The sequence below is a fragment of the Lutra lutra genome, chromosome X (assembly GCF_902655055.1).
Source record: "Lutra lutra chromosome X, mLutLut1.2, whole genome shotgun sequence".
NCBI classification, from domain to species: domain Eukaryota; kingdom Metazoa; phylum Chordata; class Mammalia; order Carnivora; family Mustelidae; genus Lutra; species Lutra lutra.
This window is the reverse complement of record NC_062296.1, coordinates 45,755,880-45,773,973: the sequence shown is the minus strand read 5'-3', so window position 1 is coordinate 45,773,973 and position 18,094 is coordinate 45,755,880. Positions and strand designations below refer to the sequence as shown.

At 35.3% G+C, this 18,094-nt stretch overlaps 1 protein-coding gene across 7 annotated transcripts in view; it reads left to right on the top strand.

Moving 5' to 3' along the window:
* Positions 1-18,094, top strand: part of ATRX (ATRX chromatin remodeler) — a 315,263-nt gene that overhangs the window by 286,085 nt on the left and 11,084 nt on the right. The window lies entirely within an intron of this gene.

Below are 18,094 nucleotides of genomic sequence, written 5' to 3'. Positions count from 1 at the left end.
ATCTCAGTTCTTCATATGGTTAGACACAAAGCAACAAAGGGTAGGAGTAATAAATAACTATCTAATGGTAACATGAATCAGTGATTTCTCCAGTTAACTTTTAATATATGTATCAATTCAAGTAACATGAACATTAACCATTTGGAGGTTTTTTAAAAATATCTTTTGTCTATATAAAAATATTTTGTTTTTCTAATCAGTGAACTATTCCATTTAAAGTTTACTGATACGCAAATAATGAATCATGGAACACTAAAAAAATAATTAAAAAATAAAGTTTACCGATAGAGCATCTAGGAAAAAAGAGTTTTTGTGACAGTCTCTATCAAATCCCTTTGATAATGGCTTAGGGCCACATGGGGGTTTAAATCTACTTTTTTATGTTATATTTAAAACACTTTAAAGAATATAATTTCATTGTAATGTTATGAAATATTAAACTGATAGTGAATTGACTTTCTTAATTATGTTATTATAGAATGTGAATAGGATCTTGAATAGTCTTTGGAATTTTTTCTGTATGTAAATTTGTATTGCTTTAAAAACAAACACAAATGGAATCGTATCATATATATTCTTCTATGACTTGTTCTTTTTACCTAGGTGTTTCTTGAACATCTTTCCATATTGGTACATACACTTTTTTAAAAAACAGCTACATAGTGTTCACTTGCCTTGATTTAATTCTTATATTCCCAACAGCTTTCTTACTAGTTACTTAATTCTTTTTTTTTTTTAAGATTTTATTTATTTATTTGTCATAGAGAGAGAAGCGAGAGTGAGCACAGGCAGACAGAGTGGCAGGCAGAGGCAGAGGGAGAAGCAGGCTCCCTGCCAAGCAAGGAGCCCGATGTGGAACTCGATCTCAGGACGCTGGGATCATGACCTGAGCCGAAGGCAGCTGCTTAACCAACTGAGCCACCCAGGCGTCCCCTAGTTACTTAATTCTGTATGGCAAGAAGTATTCTTTAAAGGATGTAGACATTAAAAATAGTGAAATTTCCCTTTTCAATTTGAGAATGATTTTTATCTAATTAGCATCTTTCCTAAAATTATACTTAACCTTAAGCTTCAGTTTTTGTAAGAAATGCATCATGCTTAGTAATATTTCTGATAGGAAGCAAACATTCCGGAGGCAGTTGCTTTGAAGTTGCTCACTATATGGTAAATTTCTGATTTTAGGAATATTTGTTTACATTGATAAACATTTATTATTTGCTGACTTTAAGGTATACTGTGAGGGTATACTAAGAACAACAAGGCATTATCTGTGCTTTAAAGAAGATTTTAAAAATCCGGAAAGAAATGCTATTTAATTGTTATAGGATGTCTGGAAAGAAACCATCTGTTTTATAACTTGGTACTCTGAGTTGTTAAAGGTGTCGTGCTTTTTCATTTATAGACTTTACTTACTGTGTTTTGCTTTTGGTGCTATAACCGTTTGCCTGAGAACAAAAGAAAAAGGAGGACTGAATGATATATTAACACAGAGTGCTTCAACTCTCCCACAGCTCTTCCCAAAAGGAAAATAATAGTTAACTTTTACTGATTTCTTACTGTGTTTCATATCGAATGCAAAACAGTTTGTTCAGATTATCTTCTTTAATCTAGTGGCATCTGAAAAGCTGACAATGCTGTTTTCATGTTTGAGATGAGGAAATTAAGGTTTGAAGAGGTTATGTAACTTACCCAAGTTTACCCACCTAATTAGTGGTGAAGCTGGCCTTCAAACCAAGTCTGCCCAACTTGAAAGCATGTACTCTTATCATTATATACTTTATTGCTCCCCAAGTAGAGATTAGACAGTTAAGTCCAAGTAGAAGAAATAAAGCAGAGGACCCAGGATTCCTAGAGTTGAATGACATTTAGAATGCTTTATTTTAAATAAAGCTGTTTTAAAATATAGAATTCTTTCACAGTTAATGCCATTATGTGGTGTTAACTGTTGAGATTGTATAATATAGCCAGTTTAGCTCATAGCTTATGAAGTGGTAAATTCCTCAAATTTATAGAAAGCTTTCATTTTACAAAAGTCTTACTTATTTTATTTATTATCTTAGGAAACTAAAGTTTAGTTTGTGACTACCCAAGAGTACATTACTAATAAGTGTTAGAGCTAGAACTTGAACTTAACAGTTTTCAAACTGTATTCCAAGGAACCTCCAGTAGATTAGCAGAGGTACTCCAGGGCTACCGTGTGGCTAAGTGAGTAGTGGAAGGCCAGACAGGCAGCACTGCAAACCCCATATCCCATTTCAATCAGAGTCCCGCTCCTTTTATCTCTTTTATGCATTGGGCTGCAACATATGATTTAATTTAAACAGAGGATGTTAGTTCTTTTTTTTTTCTTAGTGTCTACTTTTTATTCCCATAACTTATAGTGCTTTTTTTTTAAGATTTTACTTATTTATTTGACACACACACACACACAGAGATAACAAGTAGGCAGAGAGGCAGGCAGAGGGGGTGGGGAGGAAGCAGGCTTCCTGCTGAACAGAGAGCCTGATGCAGGGCTCGGTTCCAGGATGCTGAGATCATGACCTGAGCTGAAGGCAGAGGCTTAACCCACTGAGCCACCCAGGTGCCCCTATTAGTGCTTTTTAAAAAAGGTTTTATAACAGGGTGCTGGGGATGCCTGGGTGGCTCAGGTCATGACCCTAGGGTCCTGGGATCAAGTCCCACATCAGGCTCCTTGCTCAGCGGGGAGCCTGCTTCTCCCTCTGCCTGCTGCTCTCTCTGCTTGTGCTCGCTCTCTTGCTCTCTCTGATAAATAAATAAATATATATATATTTTTAATTTAAAAAGTAGTATACTATACCACAGTACCTTTCTGACTATCATAATAACTAAGAACTGTCAGGGATCTAAAAGGAAATAAAATAGGGTATTGTATGAGATTTACCTGAAGGAAGTGATAGTGTATTTGGGGAGAGAAAGGTAGCATTATTTCAAGAAAAAGAATGAAGTGTGGATGTGACTGGTACTGAATGTGTTGACCAAATAGTGTATGGTTAAAAAAATGGAGAATGGAGCATTCAGGTACAGTTTTGGTGGGAAAAAAATCAGACTGGCTAATAAAAGGTGGTTAGTATTTGATTGGATTAGGAAATAATGAGGTTTGAATGCAGCGTGAAACAATTTGGGCAAAGGGAAAGATAATGATTTAGGTACCTGACTCAAGGTATGATGAAAAGATTGGCCAGGTATAGAGTTGAAATTGGGTGGGTGATGTGTGGGTTAGGTGGAGCCAGCTTATGGAGAGCCATGAAAGGTAAATGGAGGCATTTGGATTTAAAATAGTATTCACTATAAGTTTATGAATGGGCCTGTTATATGATGAATGTAGGCTTTTGGAAAATTAGCCTGGTAGTAAAATGTGGGATGAGAACCTATAATAATAGGGTGCTGGTTATGGAGTGAATCAAACACTTCAAGAAAATAAATGAGAGAACTCAATAACTGATGCTAAACTGTAGCTTTCAGTAGGTAGGCAGTGAAAAATTTACCTAAATAATGAAGCTTATTCATTCATTCATTAAAAACTTTTCAGATACCTGCAAACTACTGTTTATGCTGTTACTAAGGATACATTGGTAAATAAGACTAGGTTCCTGCCCCTAAAGAGTCCAGTCAATGTACTTATTATAAGCAAGTAGATGTAATAAAAGTTATAGATCCTATAATATAAAATCTGTATAGACATCAAGGAAGTTCTTTCTTGGAAAAGTTGGAGATGGGAAGTTGACGTTAGGAGGACTTGAACTGATGTTGAAAATAGAAGTGCGTAGCAATTTGCATTGCTATGAGGGCAAAAGGTGAAGGCCCTTCAAGAGGAAGAGCAGGATAAAGAAACATGCGCATCAAACAGCAAGGCAAGTTTTAGGAGCCTTTAGTTAAAAAATAATAGAGTAAAAGGAGATAGAGTAAGGGAGAGTAGGCCTGGGGAAGAGATAAGAGAAAAGACTGGAGAGACACAAGAATCAGATCATAGAAGTTAGAGTTCGGACATTGTGTTACAGGCTGTTGGATCGTTGTAATGATTTTTTTTATTTTTATTTTTTATAAACATATAATATATTTTTATCCCCAGGGGTACAGGTCTGTGAATCGCCAGGTTTACACACTTCACAGCACTCACCATAGCACATACCCTCCCCAATGTCCATAACCCCACCCACCTTGTTGTAATGATTTTAAGAAAACCGCCAACATCAAGTTTTTATTTTAGAAAAATCACTTTGGGTATCAGTGTTTAGGATGGATTGGAGAAAGGAAAATAGATGCAAAGATACCTGTTAGGATGCCTTTTTTTTTTTTTTTTTTTTCAGTTTATTCAGGTAACTCTTTAATTCCAAAACAATAATATAGGATGCTATTTTTAATAGCATTTTGGAGTCCAGATGAGAGAGGTATTGCAGGCCTGAAGTAAGGTGGTAGCAATGGGGATAGAGAAGTACCAAGCACAGTGTAGGTACTCAATGTTAACTTTGTTCCCTAGGCTTATATTTAGAATTTCATTTAACTTTATACACTACTGTTTGGTTTTGATTTCCTTTAATAAGAATTTGAAAATTGGTCCTCTCTAAAATAGGTACAAGTGGGTGTTTTTGAAATTCATAGTACGGGATTTCTTAGTATTTGAGCCTGCTCTTATTAAAGACATTTCAGAGTTGGTTCCTATCATTATAGTACAATTGCAGATACCTTCCTTTTTTATACATCATGTTCAAGATGAAGGACTGCTAAAAATGATATATTTTCATTTCCCCTTCAAATTGCTTTTATCTAAATAATTAAATTGATGCCTTTTTGAGTTAATTTTTATTGCCTTTTGATATTTCCTGAAGTGTTTATTTTTATCTTACTTGGTATGTGATTATTGTATCTTTTTCTGCCATATCACATCCTCTTTAATTACTGTGTAATTCCTCCTCCTGTACTTCTGTTCTCGTTTACTTTCTTTTACTTCCCTACTTTCTTTTTTTAAATTTTTAAAAATTAGATTTACTATCTCAGACTTAATTTATTAACCACTTGACTGTTTTTCTTGTCTTTTTATCTTTGCAGCTCTTTAAAGGCAAGAACTATATCCTTTGCTCCTTTTCTTTTCATCCATAGTGGATAATATAATGCTGGCACTTTTATATGGCCTTTCTTGAAATTTGAGTTGCCTTTATAGTGATATTTAACTAGACTTTTTATTGTTCCTTAATGATCCATATATCATTGAAAGGCAGTGTCAGATTTATTATTGCAAGTAGTAAAATTGATATGAAGAGTGATTTTTCTGTCACAGCAGGTGTGTGAAAGGAAGAGAATTGGAGCTTTTAATTCGTGTCTCAGTTCTGTACTGAATTAACTATTTTAGTCAGCTCTGTTCTCCACCCCACCCCATAAGTTATATTTTGTTAAATCCCCTCATTGGTTTCTTGCTGTTGTTGGTACTGCTTTTCTTTTTTTGAAATGTAACAGTCTTGTTGTCCTTTGAACCCATTATTTAAATATATTGATTTTAGGGTCTTCTGAATCATGTCCAGAAAGTATTGGTGCAGCTCTTTAGTTGTTCGTGGTAATAATGTTTTCAGCCACTTTGAAACTTCCAGCATGATCTAAACTTACAGTTTAACATAAGTTTCTAGTGATAAAGATTTGTTGACTGATTCTTAACTGTTTATTTTTTCACTGTTAAAGTAATAACTTGTTTCTGTTAATGTTTATGTAGACTATGTTAGGCAGAGTATCTTTTCTGATAGTAAACTTATGAATAATGAATCGTTGAACACTACAACAAAATTTATGATGTACTATATGCTAGCTAACTGAACATAATAAAAACTTATGAATTACACAGATACCAGAGATGAAAATCTTGGTCGGGGTCATGTTTCATAATATGCTTAAGTGAGTTTACAGCCTAAGCTCTGTACCTTTATTAAAAGAAGTCAGTAAACCTGGCATAAAAGGTTTTTTTGGTACTTCCCTTTTCTAGCCCTGTACTGCCTATGTCTTTTTAAAGGTGTACTGCATGTTGGTAATTATAAAGAGAGCAAAATGGAGATGTAAACTAAAGTATCCAAAGTGAGGCTTTAGGTCTGCTTCTTCAACCCTGATCTTGTATATGATTTTCTCCCTTTGTCCTTACTCTTTATTAAAGTTTCAATACCTCAGAGCATAGTTTACTAAACAGTGATGTTACTGTGCAGTGTTAATACAGGATTTTACGTTGGTCTTTTTTAACATTAGTGAGAAATATTCACACTAATTTGATGTGAAGTCTAGAATAGCTAATCAGCCTTTTTAGGGAACTTCCATACATTTATTTTGAGGAATAAAAGTTCAAAAGGACCCATTTAATTGTAGGGAAAGTAACAGTAACCTATAGCATATTAACCACATGGTGGCACATGAACCCAATTTTTGTTGACCTGTACCTATAAGGAGCCACGCTCATAACTGAAGCATAATTGAGGTTTGATGTCATTGTTTCCTACTTCTCTGCCTCATTTATCTCAAGTTATATGTTTATTATTCAATAAAACAAGTTCTAGCATTGTTTCTTTGTATTCACTGGCGTAAAAATGATTATTCATCTGAATAAGAATAGACCACTAGATCATAATATATGCCAGAGAAATTGTTTTAATTTTACAATTTCTTTGTAGGTTATAATTATATTCAGTGCTTTTTGGGATGGTTGATACATAGTAAAAAGAGCAAATGGTTTAAGCCCGTTCCTTTTTCTAATCACCTGTCAACCACTCTTTTTAGGGTGTAATCTTAGGCACGCCACATAAGTTTTCTAAGCTTCACTTCCCTCAAGAACATAAGATAGTAGTACCTTTCTCACAGAGAAGATAATCCACATAAAGCCCCTGCCTAACACATAGTAAGTGCTCAAATGTTAGCTGCTATTTTTGTTTCTGTAATTGTCAACTCTCATTGCCATTATACTTGGTCCATTTCTCTGAAACCAGTATAGACATAAATTTTTAGAATTTCAGAGGAGTCATGAAGTCCTAATCCTTAGGAGATTAAGCTTCACATATGACAGATTAGTAGAAGACTAAAAATATTTAGGAGCCAGAGACAGTAATCTCACCTAGACTGTGGAAGAAATGGGTATTTGAGGCTTGGATTCTTCTAGAGATCAATTATAATCAAGATTGAATAATACTAGATATTGATAATCACTTTTAATGATATTAGCATGCATTTGACTATGAACTACTAGTACCCTTTCTAACATTGAAAGATTTTTTTTTCTTTTTTTTTTAAGATTTTATTTATTTATTTGACAGATAGAGATCACAAGTAGGCAGAGAGGCAGGCAGAGAGAGGAGGAAGCAGGCTCCCTACTGAGCAGAGAGCCTGATGCGGGGCTCGATCCCAGGACCCTGGGATCATGACCTGAGCCGAAGGCAGAGGCTTTAACCCACTGACCCACCCAGGCGCCCCTCAAAGATTTTTTTTCTTAAATAATACATGCAACTTTAGAATTGTCTACCTTATAGCCAGCTGATACCACTTTAGTGATTTTTTAAAGTGAAGAGGTGCTTCTAGTATCCCTCCACAAACCAGAAAAACAATACACTGACCTTGCTTGCTTTTAAAGATTATTTATTTATTTGAGAGAGAGTGAGAGAGAGAGAGAGCACGCAAAAGCGGAGGGAGGGACAGAAGGAGAGGGAGAAGCAGGTTCCCCCCCGAATAGGGAGCCATCACGGAGCTTGATCCCAGGACCTGAGCTGAAAGCAGGCGCTTAACTGACTGAGCCACTCAGGCAACCCTGACCATGCTTTATTTAATGTGCTGCTTTGTCTCTCTTGCTGTGTTTCTCTCTGTCAAATAAATAAAATCTTAAAAAAAAAAGCAAAGAGGGTACATTTAAAAAGAAATAAAGTGCTACTTTGTGTCTTATTTTGATTGTATTACCTTATAACACAAGAAGAATTATTAAGGAGACAAGGTTATTGATTATTTTAGGGAAAACACTTAGATTAAATGGACTTCAGTTCCAATGATGCCCCTGAATAGCAGCCTCCCTAACCCTGGCAGGATGCCTTGCAAATCACTTCTAATGGAAACATCAACATCCGTGATGCCACCTTACTGGCAGAGTTGGAAGTGGAATATAAGATTCCATTGGGGAGGGTGTGAGGTAGACTTCAGGAAGTGTCTCCTTTTAAAACACTAGAAAGATTTGCTACTCAAGATTATGGAAGTTCTGAAATTTAAAATACGAGGTTTGTATTTAGTAAATGCTGACTGATTAAACAATTTTTTTTTTTAGGATTTTATTTGACAGAGATCACAAGTAGGCAGAGAGGCAGGCAGAGAGAAAGGGGGAAGCAGGCTCCCTGCCAAGCAGAGAGCCTGATGTGGGGCTCGATCCTAGGACCTGGGATCATGACCTGAGCCGAAGGCAGAGGCTTTAACACACTGAGCCATCCAGGTGCCCCTCATTAAACAAATTTTAATTCATTTATTTATTAGGAATTCAAAAGCAGGAACTTTTTGGCTTTGTAGACAAATTAAAAGATGTGTCTGTTCTTTCTAGATTATAAGCTTCCTACTACTGGCCTTTGAGGGTAGGAATTGTGTCAGTGAATCTTTATCATTATATTCCTAGCATCTGGCATAATACCTAGCACATAGCAAGTATTTGTTAAAAATGTGACAAGTGAACAAATGAATTTTTGTCCTATAATTGCATGCTGATGGTTGTAAGGCAGTGGTTTGCATGCCTTTAAAATTGTGTTTTTTCTTGTGTGTAGTTCTTGGACTAAGAGTAATAGCATCTGAATAGATTCTGAATAGCATCAGAATCACCTGGCAGCTTGATAAAAATGCAGATTCCTGACTTCATCTAAGACCTGCTGAATCAATTTCTGCAAGTGGGCCCTGGGAATCTGTATTTTTAACAAGGTTCCCTACTGTTTTATAGCTATAAGGTATTTAGTAGTGTGATTTGCCTTTGTAGTTATTATCAGCTAAACCTTTGAATTAGGAATAATGATAAATGGGTGCCTGGTGGCTCAGTGGGTTAAGCCTCTGCCTTCAGCTCAGGTCATGATCTCAGGGTCCTGGGATCGAGTCCTGCATTAGGCTCTCTGCTCGGCGGGGAACCTGCTTCCTCCTCTCTCTCTGTCTGCCTGCCTCTCTACCTACTTGTGATCTCTGTCAAATAAATAAATAAAATCTTTTAAAAAAATAATAATGATAAACAATAGCTAATAATTATTGAGTGCTTTTTATGCAAGACACTGTGCTAAGGGCTTTACTTGTATTGAATCATTTATTTATTGCTTTATTATTTTTTAATTCTTATAGCCACCTTACAAAGCTGGTACAGTCTGTTTTTATCTTATAGATGATGAAGTTATAACAGAGAACTGGTGGCACCTGTATTTGATCTCAGTGCCATAACCAGACCCCATACTCTTTAACTACTACACTCTGTTGTGCTAACATTAATTATGTGATTAAGCTTGTGGAAGAAGTTTTGGTATGACTTCACACTCCTTTTTTAATTTCCAACTTTCTTTTTCATTGATATCTGATTGACATATAATAGTTTCAGGTGTACAACATAATGATTCAGTATATGTATATATTGCTAAATGATTACCACAGTAAGTCTAGTTAACATTGATCACCACGCATAGTTACAGATTTTTTTTCTTGTGATAAAAAACTTTTAAGATCAACTCTCTTAGCAACTTTGAAATATATGCTACATTTTTACTAACTGTAGTTGCCATGCTGTAAGTTACACCACCAGAACTTACTCATCTTACCCTTTGACAAACATCTCCCCATTTTACACACAACCTCAGCCCCTGGTAACCAGCACTCTGTTTCTATGAATTCAGCTTTTTAGATTCCATGTGTAAGTGAGATCACAGGTATTTGTCTTTCTCGTCTGACTTATTTCCCTTAGCATGATGCCTTCAAGATTCCCTCCATGTTATTGCATTGACAGGATTTCCTTATTTTTTTGTGGCCAAATAATATTCCTTTTTATATATGAACCACAATTTCTTTATCCATTCATCCATCAGTGGACACTTAGGTTGTTTCCATGTCTTGGCTATTGTAAATAATGCTGTGATGAATGTGAGGGTTCAGGTATCTTTTTGAGTGTTTTTCTTTCCTTCAGATTAATACCCAGAAGTGAAATTATTAGATCATATAGTTTCATTTGCAGTTTTTTTTGAGGAATTTTCCATAATCATTGTACCAATTTCTATTCCCACCAACAGTGCACAAGTGTCCCCTTTTCTTCACATCCTCATATTTCTTGATCAATACTAAGGGTTTATGAAAAAACATTCTCAGTGTTATCAAGTGTATAATACTGGAGAATGTAGATTTTATCTTTAGTTACTGCAGAATCCTAGGGTGGTAAAGCTGATTCTAGTCCTCCTGAAGTATTTTGGATGCTGAGTTTATCTCTAGCCCTGAGTCAGTACAGCATTGTCGTTAAGAACAAGAGCCCTTGAGAAAGACCACCTAAGTTTGAATCTTGACCTTTGTCAAGTTATTTGACTTCTGTCTGCCTCAGTTTCTTGATCTATAATTCCGAGATACTTATGTCTGTTATTCTTCAAAAAACTCATCCTCTTTATTTTTATTTTCAACTCCTTCTGAGACTGTTATTAGTAAATGCCTGCCCTTCTGCTTTTAGCTTTCATATCTTACAGCTTTTCTTTTGCCTCATTCTGATCTCCTAGTTCACTAAGTTATTTTTTTTTTGCTCTATCTCTTCTGCTTTTTATATTATCCATTGAGTTATTTATTTCAGTGATTATTTTTTATCCCTAATATTTCATATTGGCTCTTTTTAGATAATTTTTGTTTGAATTTCATATTGACAGTACCTATCCTTATTTCCCGAAGTCTATTTTCTTTTTCTTTCTTTTTTTTTTTTAAAGATTTTATTTATTTATTTGACAGAGAGAGAGATCACAAGTAGACGGAGAGGCAGGCAGAGAGAGAGAGAGAGGGAAGCAGGCTCCCTGCTGAGCAGAGAGCCCGATGCGGGACTCGATCCCAGGACCCTGAGATCATGACCTGAGCCGAAGGCAGCGGCTTAACCCACTGAGCCACCCAGGCGCCCCCCCGAAGTCTATTTTCATGCTTATTTTGATAATTGATACATTTTTTTCAATAACTTTGCTTCAAATGGCATATGGTGCCAGTTTGTTGTCACACTAGGGATGGTGTGTGTGTGTGTGTGTTGTTTGTGTGTTTGCATGTGTGTTGGCCTGTAAGTTCCTGGAATTTGTTTCTTTTTCCTTTCTGTAGTTTCCGTGGATTGATTGTGGTGGGAGGGAGCCAGCACAGCCATTCTGATTCATGATCTTAGAAATCTTAGATCTTAGAAATCTTATCCATTATATGGTGATATTAACAGTATGTACTTCATAGAGCTACTGTGAGAATTAGATATTCTGTGTAAAGTTCTTAGAATAGTGTTAGCATGCAATTATACATTCCATTTAGCTTTAAAAAAATTATAGAGAGGTGACTTGAATTCAGATCCTAACTTTAGAAAAATGTTTTTGATAAATATAGAGCTGACTAGGGGTAAAAAGGATATTGACCCATATTTCAGACTTTGTGCTGTCCCAGAATTCTGCCACATTGTCTAGTATTGTCTCTCTCCATTATTGCAAAGAAAATAAGGAGGGAATGGTTGGTTTAACATTTTTTCCTGTTTTGAAAATTTCAAACTAGAAAAATATGATGGATACTCATATACCCATCACCTAGATTTAGTAATTGTTAGTATTTTTTAAAATGTATTAGTTGTTTTGTTTTGTTTAGATTTTATTTATTTATTTGATAGAGATCACAAGTAGGCAGAGAGGCAGGCAGAGAGAGAGAGGGGAAGCAGGCTCCCTGCTGAGCAGAGAGCCCGATGCGGGGCTCGATCCCAGGACCCCGGGATCATGACCTGAGCTAAAGGCAGAGGCTTTAATCCACTGAGCCACCCAGGTGCCCCTGTAATTGTTAGTATTTTGCCACATTTTCCTCCTCTATTTTTCTGAAATATTTTAAGTTACATTTTAAAAATTATTTATTTTTTAGAGAGAGTGTGAGTGGGGTGGGGAGAGGGGCAGAGGGAGAGAGAATGAATCTTAAGCAGGCTCTTTGCTAAGAGCGGAGCCCAATGTCAGGCTCGATCTCACAACCCTGAGATCATGGCCTGAGCCAAAATCAAGAGTCAAATGCTTAACCAGCTGAGCCCCCCAGGTGCCCCAAATTATATGTATGTATTTAAATTATAAGATTATGATACTTCACTTGTAAATATTACAGTATAAATCTCTAAAATATAAAGACACTTCAGGGCGCCTGGGTGGCTCAGTAGGTTGGGCCTCTGCCTTCGGCTCTGGTCATGATCTCAGAGTCCTGGGATTGAGTCCCGCATCGGGCTCTCTGCTCAGCAGGGAGCCTGCTTCCTCCTCTCTCTCTCTCTCTGCCTGCCTCTCTGCCTACTTGTGATCTCTCTCTATCAAATAAATAAATAAAAATCTTGAAAAAAAATTAAAAAAGACACTTCAAAAATAGACATTCCTTATATAACCGCTATACCATAAAATCAATAACTTCTTAATTTCCTAACATCATCTAATATGATACCTGTATTCAGATTACTCCAGTTGTCTTGAATATGTCTTTTATAGCTAATTTGTTCAAATCCGGTTCTGTTCAAAGTATACACAATGTATTTGATTGTTGTGTCTCATTGTTATAATCCTCTTAATTCATTGTACTCATCTTCCCTCCATTCTGGATTTATTTCCTGTTGGATATTTGAACTTCCCATTTGTTATATATTCTGTAAATTGGAAATTAGACCCAAAGGCTTGATTAAATTCTTAGCAGGTATTTCTGGCAAGAATGTTTTATAGATAATGTGTAAAAAGATGTTAATATTTTTAAAAAATACAGGGTAAGGCAAAGTGTGAAGGAAAAGGAGTAATATACATATCGAGTGCTTGTGCTATATTCCTTTAAATACACTATCTCATTTAATTCTTACAGTAACCCCATAAGTTACCAATGGTATTATCCCTTTGTAGCAAGGGAATTGGTTCCAAGTGATCACTGAACTATTAAATGGCAAAGTTAGAATTCAAAAAGAAAAAGGAAAAAAGTCAAAGCTGTTTATCTTTACATAAACATAAAAAGTTTTACTAACAAATCACTTGCTCTCTGTTCCTCTCTGATAAAATTAAAGCAACACATTGACTTGACCTTCACATAAATAAATTGCTCTGGCTTATCATGCTCTCATTTTAGGCAATGAGAGGCATCCTTTTAAACATCAGCAAAAAAAAAATTTAACATATATACATTCTCAGAACAGGTAATAACTTATTGGTCCTTCTGTGACAGCCATGTATCTAGGATTTTCTAGGACAGTTCTGATATCCCATAGTTTGCCCTATCAAACATCTCCTGAAATTTTTCATTAGAAAAGCTTGGTTAAAGTATAAAACTTCTTTCTCTCTGTACAGTCATACATTGTTTCTTAAAGTGTGTTTGTGGGGGAGTCTGCTTTACACCGTTAGAAAAGGTGTTGGAAGTAAGAGAAAGTAATAAAGAACACCATTAGAACTCTTCTAGTTACCTGACCAAGAGAAGAAAATATTTTAGTGAAGAGAAGGATTAAATTCTATCAGATGTTGCCGGTGGATCGACAGGATCAGGTCTGGGAATTGACTGTCAGATTTAGCAATGCAAATGTCATCAGAAAACCTGGCACTGTTTTTGTACTTCATGTGTAACATTTAATCTCCACAGAAGATCTTGTGAAGTAGAAACTTAGTAGGCCCATTTTACAGATCAGGAGACTGAGATTCAAAAAGATAACTACTCAGGGACATAGGGCCAGTAAGTGTTAGAACTAGGATTTAAATCCAGTAAGACTGTAGGTCTGCACTGTCCTAATACAAGAGCCAGCTACATGTGGTTATTTACATTTGCATTTAAATGTATTAAATTACACTTTAGTTCCTCAGTTGCACTAGGAACATTTCAGGTGCTCAGAAGTCACATGTAGCTCCTGTTGGACAGCACAGACAGAACATTTCCATCATTGCCCAGAGTTCTGTTTAGCAGTACTCCAGAGCCTGTGAACTTAACCACTATACATAAAACCTCTCAATTTACAACGTCATATGAAATTTAAAGTAAGTCTTGCCATTAAATTTTCCTCTGAAATTCAAAAGGCCAACATAGGTCTTTTTATCAGATCAGTTGATTCCAAAAAACTGTATTGGTATTTATATATCAGACAGCCTGGTCATGAAATTGTCTGTTGTAGAGAGAAACCTGGAAAGCAGGGCTCGATCTCTATCCTTTCACTTTTTTACATTTTCATTTAGGGGAGTTCAGAAGGACATAACTAGCATGTTGGCATGATCAGTGATCCTGAATTAATGTAAGGTACCTGAGTGGCACAGTATCTGTTTGTTAATATCCTAAAGTATGTTACTTGATTGGTTAGGTTGGCTGATTCAAATATGTCTTGTAACATTTTAGGAACAGTGGAAAATGTAGGCTGTGATACTTTTGGGTGAATTAAGTAGGTAAATACCTCCTTCTTTCTCTTCAGTTACTGATGTTCTCAAGACCAGGATTTTTACATCATATTCGTTGCTTTGGACCCTTCAAGGAATATAAATTGCATGAGAGATTTGGTCAATATAAGAATCACTAGATGACCTTATTTATATATTTTATTTTTATTATTTTACCTTTTTAAATGTTTTCCTTCTTTAAAATGTAATCTGAACTACTAAATATCTGCTTTCATTCCTATTTCATAGGTCTTCTAGCTATATCCTTTTTATTAGCATACCTATAGTTAAGTTAGAGGATGTTAACAGTGTTATGAAATAAGGAGATAATATGAACTCCACATTGTATAGCATGAGAATCAAGTTCCCATTTGGGCTCTACTTAGAAAGCTGCAACCTCTAGAAAGTCACTACCATCCTATAAAATCTTGACTGAAACTGTTTACCTCACAGCGAATGGCATGTGGCTTACATAATAATTATAATGGATAACAGATTTTTAAAGGTTAAATGCTAAATATACTATCTAGTTCCTTGAATGTTAAATTGAGCAGAAAACATTCTTCTGACCAAAGGAGACTTTGGCTCTTACCTTCCACCCAAAGCAGTGTGGTAGGCCTGCCTTTTCCTTTCTTGAAAGTGACAAGTTCTGTAGTTGCCACTTTCTTATTTTCACCTCTAATTTGGGAATCTGGATATGTTTATAAATGGTCTTTGGGGAAACTGTGTGCTCTTGACCTAAAAATTTGATATGAGGTGGTATGTGAACTTTATTCAGTATCTCTCTAGTTACTTATCAAGTATGTTGCCTTTTTTTTTTTTCCCAGTATAGTTTGGGAAAAAAACAGCCTTCAGATTTGAAAGTAAAAACTTTTTTTTTAACCCAGAATATTAAGTTTCTTTACTAAAAATCTAGACTTATTGAAGTAATAGAAGAAATTTTCTTCATAGCTTTTTGAGTGGGTGCTGTGGCATTTAAGTATTCCAGTGATTTTATTTCCAGATATTATAGAACTCAAATTCGAAGTGATGGCAAGCAAAATATTTTGAACAATGGCAACGCCCCACCCCCACCCTCAGGCAAAGACTTAATTGTTTTTAAAATTTTATTTTCAAGGTTGAATTTCAGGATTGATTAGATGGGAATTTTTGTCAGCTTGCCAAACACTTTAAACTTCTAAATAAATTAACTTAAACTTTTAATTTATCATTAATTTTATCTTATTAATTAAACTAGTCATTTTTTTTAAAGATTTTGTTTATTTGACAGAGATCACACGTAGGCAGAGAGGCAGACAGATAGAGAGAGAGGTGGAAGCAGGCTCCCTGCAGAGTAGAGAGCCCGATGTGGGGCTCGATCCCAGGACACTGGGATCATGACCTGAGCCGAAGGCAGAGGCTTTAACCCACTGAGCCGCCCAGGTGCCCCTAAACTAGTCATTTTTAAAGCTTAAATTAATGTAGCTGTTAGCTAGAATAGAGACCATGCTTTTTCCCAGCTTGTAAGCTTTTTCACTTATTGAAGGAAAAATAAAGTTTAGACAAAGAAAAGGTACACATTTGGATATAATTTAAACCTCATTTTCATGACTGTTGGCCTAGTGATTATAGATTCTGTTCCAGTATTGTTTTCAATAATAGTGTTGCTATAGCAACTAATAAATGCATGCTTCAAAGAGAAGAAACAAAACAACCTTTCCACTGATTGTGTTGTATATTGAGATGAAATTGTTCTTTATTAACGTATATAATTTGCTCTAGATTTTGCAAAACGGTTTTTCCCAAGGAAGTATTCTGAGAATCCTGTTACACTTATTCTTTTTTTCTGTCTTAATCTCATTTGCTTTTCATATTAACAGTATGCTATATAATTAATTTACAAAGGGAAAGATGTAGAAACAGTTTATATCAGAAATTCTGTATCTTCTTTCTGTTATTTGTGTCTTACATAGCCCTCTAGAGGAAAGAAAGATTTTTGGCCTCCTGCCTCTGAACACTATATAAATGAGTCTTATTCTTATAAAAGTCAGTTAACTTAACACATGTAGTGTCTTTTCTTTGTTAAAATGGAGATAGTGGTAAACATACTTGTTTAAGTCCTTGAGCATTATTGGCATAGTTATTGTATGAACATGTGGTTGAAATACACTAAAATTTGTCCTTTAGCTATTTTTTTGCAGATTTAGTAATAATGAAGAACTGTAAGTAGCCTAAATATTAATAAACCCTTAAATAGAATAATTAGATTATAAGGTTTATCTATATAATTTGTTAAGTACTTACAGCTGTTAAACATGATGGTTTGTGTATAACACTCAGTGCTCCATGCAATCCATGCCATCCTTAATACCCATCACCAGGCTCACCCATTCCCCCACTCCCCTCAATGAATCATGGAACACTACATCAAAAACGTATGATGTACTGTATGGTGACATAACACATAAAAAATATGGTTTGTATTTGATGTAAAATGATGTCTCTGGAAAGCTACTAATTCAGAAAAGTGGTTTCAACACTATAGTACAATCCCATTTTTATGTAAAAGCATGTATGAGTGTGAGAGTAAAGTGTAAATGTGTGGAGGAATATATGACAGGTGGTGCCATTAGTTATCTCTAGGTTTTATAATACGAAATTAGCATTGTTTCCTTAAATGTTTTTTAAAAATCTTTGAAAAGAGGGGAACATCCGTAGCCAGTAGAAACAGTTTGAATGGTTTTTTCGTTTGATGTTAGGAGGGAGCTATCGTTTTAGGAAAAGGGTCCAGAAATTTTTAATGACACAAAATAAAGTTACATGCAGTTTTCCTCTGACTTGTTGGCATTTTAGTTGACTGTGGGTCAAAGGAATATTATTGCTGAGCCTCTTTCATAATCTGACCTTAGTAAGACAATCATGTTTGACTTGAGAGGATAGATCTTAAATCTGAAATTGGTGAGAAGATATTAAAATGTTTTGGAAGTCGTGTTTCCTAAAATGAATGTCTCCTGAAAATGAAAATGTTAAAATAGTTCATGTCAGGTTTAGGCTAAGCATGAACTGGATTTTCACAGGTTTGTGTCTGAGAATTGTGTTTGCTTCAGTTTTTATATTTTCCTTTATTTAAAAAAACAGCATATTAAAAAAAAAACTTCAAAAAGTATGGAAGCATTCAAAGTGAGGGAAAAAATAGACATACTTGGCTTTTTCCCACCCTGAAATCCTTCAGGGTAGTCTTTTTTATTTGAGTACAGATCTGGGAAATGGAGGAACTATGCCTCATGAAAACATTCTTTATAGTGTAATAGAATGATCACTGGATAGAAGTCTGGAAATTCAGCTTCTAGTCCTAGCTAGTCTGAGCTGTGTGATTGGAACAAGTTATTTTGCCTCTCTGGGCATGGGTTTCTACCAGTTCCAAGGTGATAAGTTTGGACTTTGAAATTATAGGATGATAAGGACTGACTTGATATTTTTTAGATATTTTTTAAAGGGTATAAATGAGGGTGTGTGTGCAT